Source organism: Pelobates fuscus, chromosome 1 (assembly GCF_036172605.1).
Source record: "Pelobates fuscus isolate aPelFus1 chromosome 1, aPelFus1.pri, whole genome shotgun sequence".
Classification (NCBI taxonomy): Eukaryota; Metazoa; Chordata; class Amphibia; order Anura; family Pelobatidae; genus Pelobates; species Pelobates fuscus.
The window spans coordinates 239,927,249-239,948,042 of NC_086317.1; the positions used below are offsets into that span (position 1 = coordinate 239,927,249).

The 20,794-nt window shown below is 44.0% G+C and overlaps 1 pseudogene; it reads right to left on the minus strand.

The window, feature by feature from the left end:
• LOC134611671 (antizyme inhibitor 2-like) overlaps nucleotides 1–20,794 on the minus strand; it is a 65,009-nt pseudogene that overhangs the window by 21,759 nt on the left and 22,456 nt on the right.

The following is a 20,794-nucleotide window of genomic DNA, read 5'->3' on the forward strand; positions in this document are numbered from 1 at the left end:
GAGAATTGTGAAGAGTTCTAAATTAATTTCAAATATAAGGCCAAAATAATAGAATTTGGAAAAAATCTCCATGTCAGATATGCTTCCAGTTTGGTTATTTAGTCTAAAAAGTGAGAATGAAGGCCTCCCTCTTGCAGGTATTTTTATAATATAGGATGTAACTTGCATGCACAAGTTTTGGACACTCACCTTACACCAATGACCTCTACATTAAGTTTCATAGCCATTTCCAGTAAGTGTCTGCAAACATTTAAAGATGCCCCAAATTTCACACTCAGACATATAGTAGACTTTGAGTCATCTGTTGTTATACGTAAAACCATTCTGTAAATACAGTAATCATTGTTAGATTGTTTCATTACTGGATTAAAGACTTTAAAGTCATATCCACAGTTCTAACTACACCTTATATAAATTCATACTTAGCATTAGGATGGCTCTGTGAGACCTTGACCAGCTCCTCTTCATTATCAAACGTCATCATCTGAACCCCACTCGTGGCTGCAAACTTGATCTGAGAGATCTGCTTACAGGGGTTTGCATAGATAATTTGTTCCGGCTTTACTCCAATTTCCTGCACAAATTCAATCTCAGGCTGCAGAAAAGAGGGTAAAGCAGGTAGTATATTATCAATTCCTGGTATGTGTCCAAATTAATTTAGGTCTGAACTGCAATTTTCCCAAATTTGGCCGATCGGGAGATCAGTCGAGTTCCAAAATTTAGAGCCCCATTGTACCTGAATTACAAACCAAACGAATCACGAACCAAGAATAGCCTAACATGGTTATTTGGATTCATGGTTTGTTATTCAGCCCACCGCACAGAAAAAATAGATTGAAAAATGGTGGAGATCTTCCTCTTTTTATAGCTTTTACTCTTATTATTTCACACTTGCTCTGTGAACCAACTGGCGGGGAAAAGCTTACAGTGTACTGCAAAATATATGCATAATAATTACATTTAATAAATACATTTTCCAGTATATTGATAGGCCCATTTTCAAGCTCTTTTGATTTGCTTCCTGAAATGGGATCCTTATACTGGAAACTCTGCTGAATCAAACTGCCATATGTCCTGAAGAATGTTCTATTTTTGAGAAAAATGATTGGGTGAATTTAATTATCTCGCCATGCACAAGTCTACCATAAACATCCCATAACAACACATCATTACCTTACTGGCACAATCAAATCCAGCTCCTAGGTCAGCAAGCAACTTCACCACAACTCTGCTGCTGTTACACTTCACGGCATAGAATGGCTTCACACGTGGCATCAATTTTATGAAATCCAAGTGCTTCTTTACCACTACTCCTAGGTCAGCAACAAGAAAAGCATCTCTTTCCTCCTTAGAAAAGGCAAAATATACGATGGAACACATGATGAAAATATACTTAATAAGAACACAGAAAGTGGCGTCTGTTCATCAGGCAGGATAGTTGCGACACTTTAAATTGGCCCGGGCCCCCGCCCCATGTGTCCCACGTTTTTCTTACCCCCATAGCCCCTACACCTGTCTTATTCCCACCCTTAGCCACTCTACGTGTCTCATTCTCCCCCCCTTAGTCCCTCCACATGTCTCATTCTTCCATCCACTCCCTCACCTTTCTCAATGCCCCAGCCCCTCTACATGTCTCACTCCCCAGCTCTTTCAACCCCTCCATGTTTCTCTACCAGCTCCCCTCCCTTGCCCCTCCATGTGTCTCTACCCGCTCCCCAGCTCCTCCCTGATTATCTACCCTTCCCATTCCCTCCATGATTAGATTCCCCCTTCCCAGTCCCTACATGATTATCTCCACCTCCTCTGTCCCTTAATGATTATCTCCCCCTCCCTTCTTAACCTGCTCATTGCGCACAGTACCTAATCTGACAGGAAGGGCTCTCTCAGTGAGCACTTCCTTACAGACCGTTTTCCGCCCAGCCACGCTACACACAGTGACCGGCTGGAGGGGAGCGCTATGCTGTGTGTTCCGCTCCTGCTGGTCACCCAGAGACCGCGGGTCCTAGACCGGTGCGGCTGTGCAGCTGTGTAGCTAATGCACTACGAGCAGGCTACATGGACAAGAAGTACTCATTTAAGGAGAGCTATATTAGTATATTATTAAGTAGAAATATAGATCAGGGTGTTGCAGTGGATGTGATCTACTTGGATTTTGACAAGGCATTTGATACGGTTCCTCACAATAGGTTAGTCTTCAAACTAAAAGAAATTGGTCTAGATGAATATTCTTGTTCTTGGGTAGAACATTGGCTTAAGGATAGAGTACAGCGAGTTGTCATAAATGGTAAATTTTCAAACTGGACAAAAGTGGTAAGTGGTGTCCCTCAGGGTTCTGTTTTGGGACCGCTTCTATTTAACATATTTATAAATGCACCACCCCTACCCACCACAGCACCCTACCCACCACAGCACCACCCCTACCCCCCCAGAAGTACCCTTACCCCCCCTGCAGCACCCCACCCCCCAGCACCACCCCTACCCCCCAGCACCCTACCCACCACAGCACCACCCCTACCCCCCCAGCACCACCCCTACCCCCCACAGCAGCACCCTACCCCCCCAGCACCACCTCTACCCCCCCCAGCACCACCCTACCCCCCCAGCACCACCCCTACCCACCACAGCACCACCCCTACCCCCCACAGCACCACCCCTACCCACCACAGCACCCTACCCACCCCCCCCAGCAGCACCCAACCCCCACAGCACCCTACCCACCACAGCACCACCCATACCCCCCCAGCACCACCCCTACCCCCCACAGCAGCACCCTACCCCCCACAGCACCACCCTACCCCCCACAGCACCACCCTACCCCCCACAGCACCACCCTACCCCCCCAGCACCACCCCTACCCCCCCAGCACCACCCCACCCCCACAGCACCACCCTACCCCCCCCAGCACCACCCCTACCCCCACAGCAGCACCCTACCCCCCAAGCACCCGACCCACCACAGCACCACCCCTACCCCCCCAGCACCACCCCTACCCCCCCAGCACCACCCCACCCCCCCAGCAGCACCCTACCCCCCAGCACCACCCCAACCCCCAGCACCACCCCACCCCCCCAGCAGCACCGTACCCCCCCAGCACCACCCCACCCCCAGCAGCACCCCACCCCCTAGCACCACCCCACCCCCCCAGCACCACCCCACCCCCCCAGCAGCACCCTACCCCCCCAGCAGCACCCCACCCCCCCAGCACCACCCCACCCCCCCAGCACCACCCCACCCCCCCAGCAGCACCCCACCCCCCAGCACCACCCCTACCCACCACAGCACCATCCCTCCCCACCACAGCAACACTCCACCCCCCCAGCAGCACCCCTACCCACCACAGCACCACCCCACCCCACCCCCCAGCAGCACCCCTACCCCCCCAGAAGTACCCCTACCCCCCAGCAGTACCCCTACCCCCCCAGCAGTACCCCTACCCCCCAGCAGTACCCCTACTCCCCCACAACAGTACCCCTACTCCCCCACACACAGTACACCTACCCCCCACACAGTACCCCTTACCCCCCACAGCACAGCACCCCTCTCACACACATACAGCACCCCTCACACACATACAGCACCCCTCTCACACACATACAGCACCCCCCCCCACACACACACACAGCACCCCCCCAAACACACACACAGCACACCCCCAAACACACACACAGCACACCCCCAAACACCCAGCACTCCCCCCACACACAGCACCCCCCACACACAGCACCCCCCACACACAGCACCCCCCCCACACACAGCACCCCCCCACACACACACAGCACCCCCCCACACACACACACAGCACCCCACACACACACAGCACCCCGCACACACACAGCACCCCACACACACACAGCACCCCACACACACACAGCACCCCCCACACACACACAGCACCCCCCCCACACACACACAGCACCCCCCACACACACAGCACCCCCCCACACACACACACCACCCCCCACACACACACAGCACCCCCCACACACACAGCACCCCCCACACACAGCACCCCACACACACACAGCACCCCACACACACACAGCACCCCACACACACACACAGCACCCCCCACACACACACAGCACCCCCCCACACACACACAGCACCCCCCCCCACACACACAGCACCCCCCCCCCACACACACACAGCACCCCCCCACACACACACAGCACCCCCCCACACACACACAGCACCCCCCCCCACACACACACAGCACCCCTCATACACACACACAGCACCCCTCATACACACACACAGCACCCCTCATACACACACAGCACCCCTCATTTACACATTCAACACGCACCCTCCACCACACACACGCACCCCCCCCCCCCCCACACACACACACACGCAATTGCCGTGTTGGCACTTTAAGGAAAAAAAAGTTGGCATGTATTGCGGTTTGGGCACTCGGGCTCAAGGATATGGAATTCATTGCCGGAAGAGGTGGTTTTGTCAGAGTCTATACAGATGTTTAAATTGCAATTGGATAAATACTTGCAAAAACATAACATACAGGGATACAATTTCGAATTAGTGGGCTAATAGCTGCTTGATCCAAGGAGACATCTGACTGCTATTTTGGGGTCAAGAAGGAATTTTTTCCTAGTTTGTTGCAAAATTGGATGCGCTTCAGACTGGGTTTTTTGCCTTCTTTTGGATCAACAGCAAAAGCATATGTGAGGAAGGCTGAACTTGATGGACGCAAGTCTCTTTTCAGCTATGTAACTATGTAACTATATTGCTGGACATGAGAGATCGGGGTCAAAACTTTTACAAAAAATGGAGTCGCAAGAAACTCAGGTCGGAATTCTGCATTTAGAGAGCTATGACGATGTACCAGAAGAAGATGACATGATTGTCTTTGAATAAATGTTTTGTTACTTATTTGTCCACATGGGGGCACTTACCATTAGATACCTATGGCTATCATTTAGTGTAGCACCATTTATTCCTCCGAGGTACTCCTATCCTCTCCCCTTTTCCCTATTTGTTTAGGGAGTACATATTGAGCTCCTTTGCTGAATTATTTCACTTATATAGTGTTATATCCATCAGGTCATGTTATCTCTCTTATGACTTAAAATGTATTTCTCCCTATTTAGTTCAAGTATAAATTGTTTTGTTACTTATCTAACTTTTGGTTGCTATTTATGTAACCTTTGACTAGTGGAAACTTTGATTCAATTGTGTCAAGAGATACCACAGGTTTTACATATAGTGGATAATTATCCTCCAGCTTTCTAAATTACCCTGGACAAACTTTGATTTTCTCTATACTTTCCCTCACCATTGGATATAGAATGTATAGAATGCATTTTAATGTAGGGCTTTTGTAAATTCTTACTTAAATTGATGACTTAAGCACAGATGTATAGCCTTCTTCTATTTTGATACGGCCAATATTAAGACTAGGGATTCTCCCATCTTCAAGTCCCTTTTAGAGGGGCTTTACTAATTCCTTTATGGAGGTGGAGTCAGACTGGGCCAGCCACGGTGAGACATCTGAGATCGGAGGGGGGCTAATCACCTAAACAGCCACGTCATGACTATAATGTCAGGAACACATGTTTGTAATCTGTGGCAATTGACATTTGGATAAGTGCAAGATAATGCATTTTGGGCGTGAAAACCCAAGGGCAGAGTATTGAATATTTGATACACTACTAACTTCTGAGGTAAGGGATATAGGAGTAATTATTTCAGATGACTTAAAGGTAGGCAGACAATGTAATAGCAATACAAAAAGAGAAGTCCTGCGCTTAAGCAGCAAGGACTACAACACACATCAGCCCCAATATATAGTAAAAACCAAAGAAAAGAAAATGTTACTTGCGCTTTTTCCTTAATCCCTATGTATATTTAGACAAATGGAGGTCATTTAGTTGCTCCAATGGCCATTGGAGGGATGCCCGCCTGCCAACATCAAGGCAGACCCCCCCTAAGCGGGTCCTAACACTGACCCTTCAGCCTGCTTCCTTGAGCTTCTGGCAAAGATATCTCTAATGAGACAGAAAGGGGTATTTTTTATATACACCCCTTTACTTATTAACCCTTAATAGGGAACACATGGGATGGGTAGCAGCATTGTAACCAGGCTGTGTGATACAAAGTAAATACAAATACAAAAAGAGAAGTCCTGCGCTTAAGCAGCAAGGACTACAACACACATCAGCCCCAATATATAGTAAAAACCAAAGAAAAGAAAATGTTACTTGCGCTTTTTCCTTAATCCCTATGTATATTTAGACAAATGGAGGTCATTTAGTTGCTCCAATGGCCATTGGAGGGATGCCCGCCTGCCAACATCAAGGCAGACCCCCCCTAAGCGGGTCCTAACACTGACCCTTCAGCCTGCTTCCTTGAGCTTCTGGCAAAGATATCTCTAATGAGACAGAAAGGGGTATTTTTTATATACACCCCTTTACTTATTAACCCTTAATAGGGAACACATGGGATGGGTAGCAGCATTGTAACCAGGCTGTGTGATACAAAGTAAATACAAATACAAAAAGAGAAGTCCTGCGCTTAAGCAGCAAGGACTACAACACACATCAGCCCCAATATATAGTAAAAACCAAAGAAAAGAAAATGTTACTTGCGCTTTTTCCTTAATCCCTATGTATATTTAGACAAATGGAGGTCATTTAGTTGCTCCAATGGCCATTGGAGGGATGCCCGCCTGCCAACGTCAAGGCAGACCCCCCCTAAGCGGGTCCTAACACTGACCCTTCAGCCTGCTTCCTTGAGCTTCTGGCAAAGATATCTCTAATGAGACAGAAAGGGGTATTTTTTATATACACCCCTTTACTTATTAACCCTTAATAGGGAACACATGGGATGGGTAGCAGCATTGTAACCAGGCTGTGTGATACAAAGTAAATACAAATACAAAAAGAGAAGTCCTGCGCTTAAGCAGCAAGGACTACAACACACATCAGCCCCAATATATAGTGAAGCAGGAAGAAGGGTCAGTGTTAGGACCCGCTTAGGGGGGGTCTGCCTTGACGTTGGCAGGCGGGCATCCCTCCAATGGCCATTGGAGCAACTAAATGACCTCCATTTGTCTAAATATACATAGGGATTAAGGAAAAAGCACAAGACAATGTAATAGAGCAACAGGAAATGCTAGCAGAATGCTTGGTTGCATAGCGAGAGGTATTAGCAGTAGAAAGAGGGAAGTGCTCATGCCATTTTACAGAACACTGTTGAGACCTCACTTGGAGTATTGTATGCAGTACTGGAGACTGTATCTTCAGAAGGATATCGATACTTTCGAAAGAGTTCAGAGAAGGGCTAGTAAACTGGTTCATGGATCGCAGGATAAAATGTTAAAGGATCTTAAAGGGACACTCCAGGCATCCAGACCACTTCTACCCATTGGAGTGGTCTGGGTGCCAACTCCCACTACTCTTAACCCTGCAAGTGTAATTATTGGAGTTTTTTATAAACTGCAATAATTACCTTGCAAGGTTAACTCCACCTCTAGTGGCTGTCTACTTGGCTATGAGAGCTGTGTACGCGCTCAGTTGGGAATTGCGTTTATGGATATTTTTGAGAGTCCTGATCTCTGTAGTGAGTGTATTTTGACTTCCCTGAGTTTTTTTCTGTTGAGGGGCTAATGAAATAATCTCCCCACGTTTGGCGAAACCGACCTCGCCACGTGTCCTTGGAGGGGGCTGCTTGCCCGCCTCTTGCCTTCTGACTATGGCCCGGGAAGATGTGGCCCTTTAATTACAAGTTTTGGGCTTAATGGATATTTGGTGTGCTGCTGCTGGCCCTTTATCTCCCAGAGAAAGGGTTTGTACTTTTAAATTGGCACTTCGAATGCCGTCGAAGTGTCGAAGTAGTTGAAGTGGCCGCCATTCGAAAAACGATCAAGTGGCGGCGGCCATCTTGGTTCCTTCCATGCGGGCAGCGGTATGTGTAGCCAAATTCATGGAACTGAAATCGGCTACACAGTTCCGCGAACACCGCTAAGCTTTACCTTCTCCCACGTTGATTTTGCAGCCGCAGAGACTAAGTCCCGTTCGAAGATTCAGCCTGAAATCCAGCCAGATTCATCCTGAAATAGACTGACCACACAGCCCAAATCTATGGAACTGTTTTGGGCATGAAAATGTGCTTGCGGTCGGTCCTAAAGGACGTCCATATAACTTTTTAACCCCTGAACCGATTGCCCTGATTTTTGAGTATGTGTTTATTTCTCGTATGCTGATTATGAAAATGCATGTTTTATGTTTGTGACTTGTGATGTTGTGAACATGAAATTTGCCGTTCGCGAACGGCGAACGCGAACTTCCACAAATGTTCGCGAACAGGCGAACCCAGAGAACCGCCATAGACTTCAATAGGCAGGCAAATTCTAAAACCCACAGGGACTCTTTCTGGCCACAATAGTGATGGGCCCCCACCCACCTGAGCGGTGGGTGGGGGCCCTAAACAAGAATAAGGGGGGACCTAATGTCCTCCCACCTGGCCCCCACCCCTGAGCGGTGGGGGGTGGGGGCCCTAAACACAAATTGGGGGGGGGACCTAATGTCCTTCCCCCTGGCCTCCACCCCTGAGCGGCGGGTGGGGGCCCTAAATACCAATAGGGGGGACCTAATGTCTTTCCCCCCGGCCCCCACCCATGAGCGGCGGGTGGGAGCCCTAAATACCAATGGGGGGACCTATTGTCCTCCCCCTGGCCCCCACCCCTGAGCGGCGGGTGGGGGCCCTAAATACCAATGGGGGGACCTATTGTCCTCCCCCTGGCCCCCACCCCTGAGCGGCGGGTGGGGGCCCTAAATACCAATAGGTGGGGGACCTAATGTCCTCCCCCCCGGCCCCCACCAATGAGCGGCGGGTGGGGGCCCTAAATACCAATAGGGGGGGACCTAATGTCCTACCCCCGGCCCCCACCCATGAGCGGCGGGTGGGGGCCCTAAATACCAATGGGGGGACCTAATGTCCTCCCCCCCGGCCCCCACCAATGAGCGGCGGGTGGGGGCCCTAAATACCAATGGGGGACCTAATGTCCTCCCCCCGGCCCCCACCCCTGAGCGGCGGGTGGGGGCTCTAAAAAAAAGTCACGCCCAGGTGACTAGGGGTCCCCAAACCCCTAGTCACATCCTCCCCCCCCCAAAAAAATGGTCCCCCTACCTACCCCCCTCACCCTAAAAATTATGAGGGCGGAGTCAATAAAGCTAAAAACCTGTAAATAAATCAAAATAAACTTACCATTAGATGTCTTCTTTTTTCTAAAATCTTCTTTCTTCAGCCCCCAAAAAGGCCAAATAAAAAGCCAATATAACCGTCGCAAAAAAAAAAAACGAGTGCAAAAAAAAATAATCCTTCTTCACCCTTCGAGGGCACACCGCGTACAGAGCACCGCAGGGCAGGTCAAGGCTTATAAAGCCTTGCCACACCCTGCAATTAGGCTTAGAACACTCTGATTGTTTGGTTTAAGCCAATCAGAGTGCTCTGTGTCATTTTACACAGCGTGGGAAAATTCCAAAGAACTTTCCCACGCTGTATAAAATGACACAGAGCACTCTGATTGGGTGGATTTCAAGCCACCCAATCAGAGTGCTCTGTGTCATTTTACACAGCGTGGGAAAGTTCTGTGGAATTTTCCCACGCTGTGTAATTTGACTCATACCACTCTGATTGGTGGATTAAGTAACCAATAGGCTTGAGTGGAAACTTCCTTGTCATTAAACTTACATTTTTAAGTAAAAACCTGTCCATAAAACCTGTACATGGTGTTTCAAAACAGTAAAACGTATTACAACAATAATATCGTCAGTGTAAGTTCCATTTCTGTGTAAAAAAAATGCAAAAAACTTCACTTTCACTGATATAGATATATATAGATATATATAGAATGTCATTCTAATTGTATTTTGTTACCTATATATATTAATACCAAAATGCAGTTAGAATGAAATTACATATGTGTATATATAATTTATTTTAACTTTTTACATTTATTTAATTATCGTATTTATTTATTATTGTAATTATACGTATATAGATATATAAAATATATATCTATGTATAATATATAACCAACACGGGCTTTGCACTCACATTCCTGTCCTGTTCTTGCCTCGTGCTATTTTGTGCCCCAATACAACGTCCCAGAGAAATGCACTCAGAGGGCTTGTAGTCGACTACAAGCCCTCTGAGTGCATTTCTCTTGGATGTCGTATAATAAATATAATATGTATATATCTTATATATATGTAACTTCATTCTTAGTGTATTTTAACACTAATATATGTAATTATATTAATATAAAATACACTTCCCTTGCAGGCAGGTCTATGGGCAGCTATTGCAGTCATGTGATCGCTCTTTGACAGCAATCACATGGCCCTCGGGGGCCTGATTTGTTGTGGGAGGGCTGCCTCCCGAAGCGGATCGCTGGGTGGGTGAGTAGTCCGGCGGCTCCCGGGCCTAAAGCTGTTATGGCATTCTATGCCTCCACAACGGCTTTAAAGCCCATTTAATGTGGCATAGAACGCTGTAACAGCGTTAAAGGGTTAAAGAGAATGGGTTCCTGAGGTACCCCACTGGTAACTAGACCTTGCTTCAAATACATTACACTGACTACAACCCTCTGTTGCCTGTCACTCAGCCGCTGCCTAACATATTCAACAATATTGGAATCCAAACTTAAAGATTGTAGTTTATTGATGATCCTTCTATGTGCGACAGTGTCAAAAGCCTTAGTGAAATCTAGGTAAGCAATGTCTACTGCACCACCCTGATCTATTATTTTAGTTACCCAATCAAAAAAAGCAATAAGATTAGTTTGGCATGATCTCCCTGAAGTAAACCCATGTTGTCTCTGATCTTAAAATCCATGTGTTTTTAGATGTTCAACAATCCTATCCTTTAACATGGTTTCCTTTACTGAAGTAAGGCTTACTGTGCTATAGTTGCCTGACTCCTTCTAAAAGTCTGTCTTTTGTTTTTGTGTGGTGTAACTCTGTCACTATTCTTATATTAAACTGACTGGTGAACACTAGATCCTAAACTTTCAACTACGATAATATCTGATACTAAATCTCAATTTGTTAACACTAAATTTAGTATGGCTTTCTTACGAGTTGTCTCCTCAATGACTTGTTTTAGAGACAATCCTAGTAGGGAGTTTAGAATATGTGGGCACCTGGCACAAGCAGCTATTTTGGTTTTCCAGTTTACATCAGGAAGATTAAAGTCACCCATGATGATAACTCCCCCCTTTAATGTCATTTTACCTATTTCCTCAAGTATTAGATTATCTAACTCTTCTATTTGTCCTGGGGGCCTATAAATCACACCTACACGAGTTACTGTGTGATTCCAAAATTCTAACGTAACCCAAACTGACTCTATGTTCGGCTCGCTAACTTTTATTAGGCTAGATTTTATGCTATCCTTCACATACAGTGCCACCCCTCCCCCTTTCTTGCCTTCCCTGTCTTTTCTATATAAAGAGTACCCTGGTATTGCTATGTCCCAGTCATTTTTCTCATTGTACCATGTCTCAGTAACAGCGACTAAATATACATTGTCAGCGACTAAATATACATTGTCAGCTGCCATTATTGCCACAAGTTCATGGATCTTATTCCCTGCGAGCATTTGAAGACATGACTCTAAGCTTATCATTTTTTAACACACTCGCTACAGTTACTTTCTGTCCTATAAACTGCTCACTGAGAACATTTGTTCCCTTTTGAGAAAGATGCAAACCATCTTTAATGTACAGTTTTTTTTTTATTCCAAATAGAGCTATCATGAGAAATGAAGCCAAATGTTATTTTAACAGTGTGGCTCACTATTATAGTATAAAAATATATGTTTTTATAAACTAGAACACCAAAAATTATTCTTAAAGAGGACATGAGTGGATGAGGTATAGGCTGGTGCCATGTTGAGCATGCTATAGCTAGTATCCCACAATTTTAACAAATCTGGTCATTTCTCTAGCAACTAATCCTTTTTGAAATAGAAAGTGTGCTAAGCAAAATAAAATTGATACTTACAGACCGAGAGAAATCTTCAATCATTTTATCCATCAGGTCTCTGGCAGTAGACCCTTCCTCCAACATAATAAAATCAGACTCCTGGATATAACCTGGCATTGTTACAATCTAATGGTTTCTAGAATGTGCCTGATGCCGTTTTGTGTTATAGGCTGTATTGGAGACAGAAGAAAATAAAATAATGTATGCATAAATTAAACATATTTCACAAAAAGCAGATTGCATTGCAATACCTGTAAACATATTTCCCTTTAATCTAGGTCATGTTTTAGGGAAAACATAATGTGTTTCTTAGAAGTAAGATATTTATTACAAACTACAAAACCATATATGAAAAACGAAATAAAATACTATTGTAAATTATGCTAGTTTTAGGGTACCTATAATCTTAATTTCTATTAATGACAAGAGGCAAATATTTTGCTTTACTTTCTTTACTGAACTCCACAGCAGCAAAGAAACAGATAAGAACATAACAACCAATCAAAAGTCGTATAATGAAAAGTAATAGGAGGTAATATAAGCCACTGACAGCAAAGCCACCTCCTGGTTTTTGATGCAAGTATGAAACAAAAATACAATTACAATGGATTAGCATAAACATAAAAAACAAACAAGAAGTAACAGTAAGAAATGGCAGGAACCGTAAAACTAACAGAAGGTTTGAAGTCAGTTCAAACGCTTCATAGGTCAAACCACTTCCAGAAACCAGACTAAAACGGAAGAGAAAACACATAAAACGTATCTCAAAATGGACAGTGGAGTAAAATTAAAGGGACACTATAGTCACCTGAACAACTTTAGCTTAATGAAGCAGTTTTGGTGTATAGAACATGCCCCTGCAGCCTCACTGCTCAATCCTCTGCCATTTAGGAGTTAAATCCCTTTGTTTATGAACCCTAGTCACACCTCCCTGCATGTGACTTGCACAGCCTTCCATAAACACTTCCTGTAAAGAGAGCCCTATTTAGGCTTTCTTTATTGCAAGTTCTGTTTAATTAAGATTTTCTTATCCCCTGCTATGTTAATAGCTTGCTAGACCCTGCAAGAGCCTCCTGTATGTGATAAAAGTTCAATTTAGAGATTGAGATACAATTATTTAAGGTAAATTACATCTGTTTGAAAGTGAAACCAGTTTTTTTTTTTCATGCAGGCTCTGTCAATCATAGCCACCTAGCCTGTGGCTAGGGCTGCATTAACAGAAACAAAGTGATTTAACTCCTAAATGGCAGTGAATTGAGCAGGGAAATTGCAGGGGAATGATCTATTCTATACACTAAAACTGCTTTATTTAGCTAAAGTAATTTAGGTGAATATAGTGTTTCTTTAAGTAAAGTAAAACAAGATAAAGTTGATTAGCCATAAACTTTCAATGAGTGATTTAAACTGTGGATAGATGCCTGGACAGGGTGATATCATTCAGAAGTGATAAAACAAGCTAGCTTCACCTATCTGAGCTTAAAATGTAAGTTAAGTTATGAGACTTATACGATCTAGAAATGTAGTAGCATAATAATAGTGTTAAACCATAGAAATTTACCTTTGTTGCTTTTGTGCTGCTGGGTTGTGTCTCTGCTTTTTACTAACTATATATTTGGTATGTTTATCTTCTTTTTTAACTTGCACAGTTTTTAAGGAGTTAATAGTCAGGAGTTAACTATTGCAAGAGTAAGCTATGTTTGCCAATTTAGCAGGTTAGACTATGCAGTGTCATGCCGCAGGAGCAACAAAAGGCTAATAGTGGTTTAACTGTGAGTTATACTAGGCATGATGCTTATAGCTCAACAGACCCCACCTGAGTAACTATGCAATAATGCTAGAATGGATTTCTTAGCAAACACGTCTATGTATTAGACACAACATTGCAGTCTGGGATATGAGAGATTAGACTTGCAGGTGAACTTTGGAAATCATAGGTTTATTGTCAGTCTACCACGGAGCATATTGAAAGATGCATACATATTCAATGTTTGGTGGCCAGAATGAAGGAAACACGTTACAGACATTAAGACTATGTTAGGTTTACTGATGCAGATTGAAATGTATAACATGCTAGCTGGGTGTATAATCAGATAGGTATATAGTAACATATACAATAACAGGAATAAGCTTGTGGTACACTGTGTCATCCTGTCTAAATAGTGGAGGAAGGCAAGTGTGTGTTGCATTCTGTGACGAGTTTTGTAGCTCAGAGTAAGAGAGTGAAAGATATCAGGCCCAGGGTGCTGGCTATTTTTTTGAAGTGTGTGTGGAACTGCACTCCCTCCCATCAATCTGAGCCAGGGTGCTTGCTGTACCGGAACCAAACACCAGATTCCCAGTTAGTATCCAGTGTGCTGGCTATGTGAGGCAATATACATATCAGGTTAGGTCATTAGAGAGGTTGCGAGGATATGCCGTCCGATACGACGTCGTCTGCGAGAGGGTTTGGTAATAGAGTCCTGCATGGTGAAGGCGGTCATGGGCTGTGGGAAATCAAGCTAGCCCCTCCAGCTGGTACTCTGGACAGTCATCCAATGCCCATGCGGGGGTCGCTTCTCGCTTTAGGACTCAGTCCGCATTGGGGAGCAGTGGCGCCACTCCAGCCCCAGGGTTGTGGAAGAGCCGGTACCCTTGTAACATGAACCTGGAGTCCTGTGAGGTCCAGGGTCTTCCCATCAGGGATGGTACGGTGGGCGCTGCTTGTTGGCAATGTGGGACCCTAATTGTGTCTCTTAGCCCTCCATGTGTGTGGCCGGTACCTTCTGGTCGAAACCTTCTTTGCTCTCAGTCCAGGTGGGCAGCGTGTGCTTGTTGTGGAAGCTGGGGACAAGTTTGCTCCCTTGAGAGGTTTCCCAATCCTCCTGGTGCCGCCTTCTTATGTTCCCATAGGTGACAGCTGCAGGGCCTTTGCTCATTGTTCGTGGTCTAACAGCTTCGGCCAGAACCTTTCAAATATCGCGTCAAGAGTGTCTGGTGCTGTAGTGCTGGGGTCTGCTGTGCCATGCTGTAGCCGGGTTAGGCCGCGTGTGTAGGAGCCTTGTACGTCTGCAGTCTTGGTTCCCTCCTCTCCCGATCTGCTCAGGAGTAGTACAGGGTCCCCTGGGACGGGTTAGGCTGCGGCAGTTTGGGACGACGGGACCGGGATAACCCACACTGGTCTGGGGGTGTGGGGGGGAGTAGGAGACTCCTACTCAGACGGATCTTGTGACTGCAGGAGGAAAGCAGCCGTTTGTGGTTACCCTGCACCAGGCCCTGATTGTCAATTTCTACGCTGAGACTCCTATCATCATTATCATCATCAAGCAAACAGGGGTCCTTCTTCGGACCACCACCCATGACGGGCATAAGAAGAAGGTCTAACGTTAAAGACACAAAACATAATCCATGGAACGAAGATGTCAAAGAGAGAAGCACTGGAAGAAAAGGCTGTAGAAGCAGCAGCACCCAGAACTGAGGGAACTCCAAAATAGAGATATCTACATCCGCAAAGGATAGAAGCGGATGTACCCACCAAGCAAACATTGACATAGAAGCAGGCATTTATGGATGCATGTAAGAAATGAGAACCTGCCCTGAGCAAAAAGAACATAGAGGAACATTAACCTGTACCGAAACAGAGAAGAAACTACACATAGTTTAAAAATATTGTGAAAAATAAACTATTAAAAAACACAGAAGAAGAATCAGATATCATTGTTTACGTAATGGTGAAGATGGGTGTTGGGGCTCCTCTGCTTGACCAGCGGAGACTTTTCTTGTGCTGCACAGTTTCCCTCTATTCTGGTGAGGTCCAGTCAAACCCTCAAGAACTTGTGGAGCAACAAACTCAGACCATCATGAAGTAAGCCGAATAAGTACTCCAAATTTTTATAACAAAGCAAGGATTTATATAAGCTTGCTAACAGAAAGTTTCAGACTTTAATGGGTGTACATAATTAAGCAATAGGGGTTTACATAATTAAGCTAACAGGTTAAGATGTTTTGTGAGATCATATGGCAGAGCAATTTTTATTATTATAATAAGGGGAATTTATTTTCCTCCTGCTAGAAGTTTCTACATATTTGACAAACTGCTGTTTTTTTCCCCCTTTTCTAAGAAGCTTATGTAGCAATACACTGGTCAGAGCTGGTCAGAGCAAGCATTAGCCTAGTGAAAGACCACTAAATACATTTAACTCTTTCAATCCCTTGTTTTATTCTGAAAGAATAGCACATAACAAAAAGGAAAACTAAGTTTGAAAAAGGGACATCAGATTACAACCAGGAAGGTCAACAAAGTAGCAGGTGGTCCCAATGATAGTGGATGCTGTCTGTGGCCTCTTCCCATTGGTCAGTTTAAAACCAACTGTAGGATGGAGTGTAACCTGGTATAGGATAGGGCAGGGGATATAAGGAAAAAAGTTATGGGAATGGTCTTTAATATATGATTACCTCTCTCAGGTCTTAGGATTTTGGGAGGAGTAGAGGTTGCACATCTGCATATAAGAGAGGTGTGGGTGCTCTAGCAACAGTTGAGGTACATTTGGTAATAAGGCACTTTCCTAATTTAAATAGCAAATCTAAGCCCACAATAATGATATAGCATTTGCTTCCAACTTTCTATTTCAAAGCGCTACTCAAATTTAGACTTTTTAGACCGTGACTTTTCTGGATGTTGAGCCAAACAAAGACATGGGAAGCATCCTTATCTAAGAACAATACATACTGTTGGTGAAACAAGCATTTTACACAGGGAAAAGAAAAATGTTAGATAAAACAAATGTGAGATAAAAAGAGTTTGCAAAAACTTTGGATGCGCCATGTCGGCAATGTCAATGAGATTAGGCCATATTGATGAACTGGATAGTAGACAATCATGAGAATACCGTGTACACAATGTCCTTGCATGAGATAGCACAGACAGGAGATTTAGTTCCTTCTTGAAGAGGTATTATACTGCTAGGATCCATTTGAGCACACAGCTTTATTAGCAAAAGTTTGAGATAGAACATTAGAATTAATAGAATAAATATAAGCATACCACCAAACACTAACCCATTCACTATCCGGTAAGGCCACAGGTCCAATCTAAGTACTTCATGAAAATTATCAATATGCTCTTCTACTGTTCTAGTATTTCTAAGCAGTTGTGCAAATTAACAATGTGAACACCAAGTCTTTGTTATATTGTTTCCCTGAATTTATGTGACTTTTTGTAAGGCGGTCTTAACAAACATTTAGAAAAAAACGAACTATTTTCAAAATCCAAAATAAAATATGAATGTGTTGGCTTATTGGTATTTTCTTGTCTAGATTATTTGTCTGGTACAAGCACAAAAAAACAACACTTTCCTAATCCTAATTGTTATATAAACACATAATGCTAGATGTCATTACACTCACTTAATAACCAATAAAAATGTAAAATAGGAGATTAAAATTAATTAAATAATCCCCCAAAATTCAGTTAATTCTTAGTTCAGTAAGCATAAAGGTGGCAGAAAAGCTTTTGTGTGGATAGTTAGTATAAATAGCTATCTCGTTTACTATAAAGAAAGACTCACTAGATCGTAGGTAAATACATTTGGCCTACAATTTGCAATGGTACAAATGTGAATCCATGAAGGTGGTTCTGTAACTTTTACAGCTGTATTAGGGTTGCAGTGCTGTTGATGAACTTTATTAATGGATTAATGAAGAGCACTTGGTCTCTTGTCAAGGGTTGACTGTACAGTTTTTACCAATGTTGAGAAAAAAAAACTAACTAAGGGTTTCATTAGAAACATACATATCTCCTTCACCTAAAAGTAACATAATTTATGTTAGGAATTACTGCTTATCTATACACTAGGGCACAAAGACAAGTACGGTATGTAAAAAAAAACAAAAAAACTTTCAACGAAAGAAGAATGCCACCAAAATTTTACAGTCCATAAAAAATCAGATTCTTTTAAATTAGTTCAGAGATTTATTTTCCCGTAATAAAGTTAATTAGCAGTTATCTTAGGAGATGCAGATTAGTACAGAAGAAGTTAGTGTGGTTAAGTCTTCATTATTGATTGTCTTAATAGATGCATAGCATATCGTATTGCATTCTCATCTCGCATACACTTTTTATAAACCTTGTTACATTCTAATGCATAAAACAAAATTACACACCACAAAAGAGATCAGATAGCAGTGGGGGTAAAAAAAAAATTGATCAAACATGTTACCCTTTCCACTTGATTATTGTAGATATAAAGACTCCTCTATGTCTTCTGAAAAGCATATAAACCACAAAAATCTACAATATAAATATCACATATAGTATAATAAAATGTAAACACCATATAATAAAAAAGGTGTTTCATCCGCAGATTTACCGAAATACCCCTGAGGAAGTCTGCGCAACAGTGGACGAAACGCATAGGGTTGACAACATTTTAGATTGTTTTTATGCTGTATGCTGGGATTCCCCAAGTGACTTTATCATCGGGAACATTGCATAGGAGAAGTTTTCCTTGCTGTGAACAAGCATATGTTGTAGATGTGCCTTTAATCATTTGGAAATTTGTGAGTGCAATATTAAAGTTCTTGTTTTTAATATTATACAGCTTTGCTCTATAGTTGCCACTTTATACCCATTTATGTACTACTGAGAATATTGGGAGCTGGAACACTCATGGATCCCTAACACAGTGATTATTTGTTCTGCCTGCTTACTACCAGTGTTTGTAAGTGCAATAGTTCACCTTTTTTATTATATGGTGTTTCAGGGCTGCCATCAGAAATTTTGGGGCCCCTGACAAAGCACATGGTCTGGGCCCCCCCAACCCCCGCCCCCTCCCTCCCGGGCCCGCCCACCCCCTACCTATTCCGCTGACAATGATGCGGGACTGAATGTGGTGTGTATAGTGGAAGTGAATTAGAATGTGTGTAATGGATGTAGTGTTTGTGTGTATTAGATACTGTTTGTGCAGTGAATGCAGAGTGTGTGTTTGTGTAGCGGATGCAGTGTGTATAGTGAACGCAGAGTGTGTTTGAGTAGTGGATGTAGTGTGTGTACAGTGATGTAGTGTGTGTTTGTGTAGTGGATGTAGTGTTTGTATGTACTAGATGAAATGTGTTTAGTGGATGCAGTGTCTGTAGTGGATGTAGTGTGTGTATTAGACGCAATGTCTGTGTATAGTGAATGCAGAGTGTTTCAATTTGTGGTGGATGTAGTGTGTGTACTGTGAATACAGGATGTTTGTGTAGTGGATGCTGTGTGTACAGTTAACGCAGAGTGTGTGTCAGTATAGTGAATCCAGAGAGTGTGCATAGTTTAGTGAATGCAGAGTGTGTGTTAGTGTGTAATGAATGCAGAGTGTGTGTTAGTGTGTAATGAATGCAGAGTGTGTGTTACTGTGTAATGAATGCAGAGTGTGTCAGTGTAATGAATGCAGAGTGTGTCAGTGTAATGAATGTAGTGTGTGTTAGTGCAGTGAATGCAGAGTGTGTGTAAATGTGTAGTGAATGTAGAGTGTGTGCAAATGTGTAGTGAATGTAGAGTGTGTGTTAATGTGTAGTGAATGCAGAGTGTGTGTTAATGTGTAGCGGATGCAGAGTGTGTGTTAGTGTAGTGAATGCAGTGTGTTAATGTGTAGTGAATGCAGAGGATGTGTTAGTGTGTAGCGGATGCAGAGTGTGTGTTAGTGTAGTGAATGCAGAGTGTTAATGTGTAGTGAATGCAGAGAGTGTTTGAGTAGTGGATGTAGTGTGTGTACAGTGATGTAGTGTGTGTGTTTGTGTAGTGGATGTAGTGTTTGTATGTACTAGATGAAATGTGTTTAGTGGATGCAGTGTCTGTAGTGGATGTAGTGTGTGTATTAGACGCAATGTCTGTGTATAGTGAATGCAGAGTGTTTCAATTTGTGGTGGATGTAGTGTGTGTACTGTGAATACAGGATGTTTGTGTAGTGGATGCTGTGTGTACAGTTAACGCAGAGTGTGTGTCAGTATAGTGAATCCAGAGAGTGTGCATAGTTTAGTGAATGCAGAGTGTGTGTTAGTGTGTGATGAATGCACAGTGTGTGTTAGTGTGTAATGAATGCAGAGTTTGTCAGTGTAATGAATGTAGTGTGTGTTAGTGCAGTGAATGCAGAGTGTGTGTTAATGTGTAGTGAATGCAGAGAGTGTGTTAGTGTGTAGCGGATGCAGAGTGTGTGTTAGTGTAGTGAATGCAGTGTGTTAATGTGTAGTGCATGCAGAGGATGTGTTAGTGTGTAGCGGATGCAGAGTGTGTGTTAGTGTAGTGAATGCAGAGTGTGTGTAAATGTGCAATCCGGGGAGAGGGGGAGGGGGAGGAAGGGGCATTTTAACATAACTAAAAAAAAATAAAAAAAATTTAAATTGTTTCTCCACTCTCCCTGCTTACCTTTGTCCAGGGAGGGGGGAGATTCCATCAGGGGGTGACAAAGATGACGGTTGTCACGGGCCCGGCGGTCATGGGGGGCCCGGAATGCACTGGCAGTCCTGGGCCCCACTTTCCCTCTCTGCACACATAGATAGCGAATATCGCTATCTATGTGTGCAGCCGCGGGCCCCCGGCTCCCTGTTACCGCAGAGGGGGCCCAAACAGCACACAGCCTCTTCTCTTCTCTCCTCCAATAACTCTCGCGAGACCCGCGGAGCATTGCCATGGCAACCGGGTCTCTCGAGAGTTATTAGCAGAGAGGAGAAGAGAAGAGGCTGTGTGCTGCCTGGGCCCCCTCTGCGGTAACAGGGAGCCGGGTGCCCGCGGCTGCACACATAGATCGCGATATTCGCTATCTATGTGTGCAGAG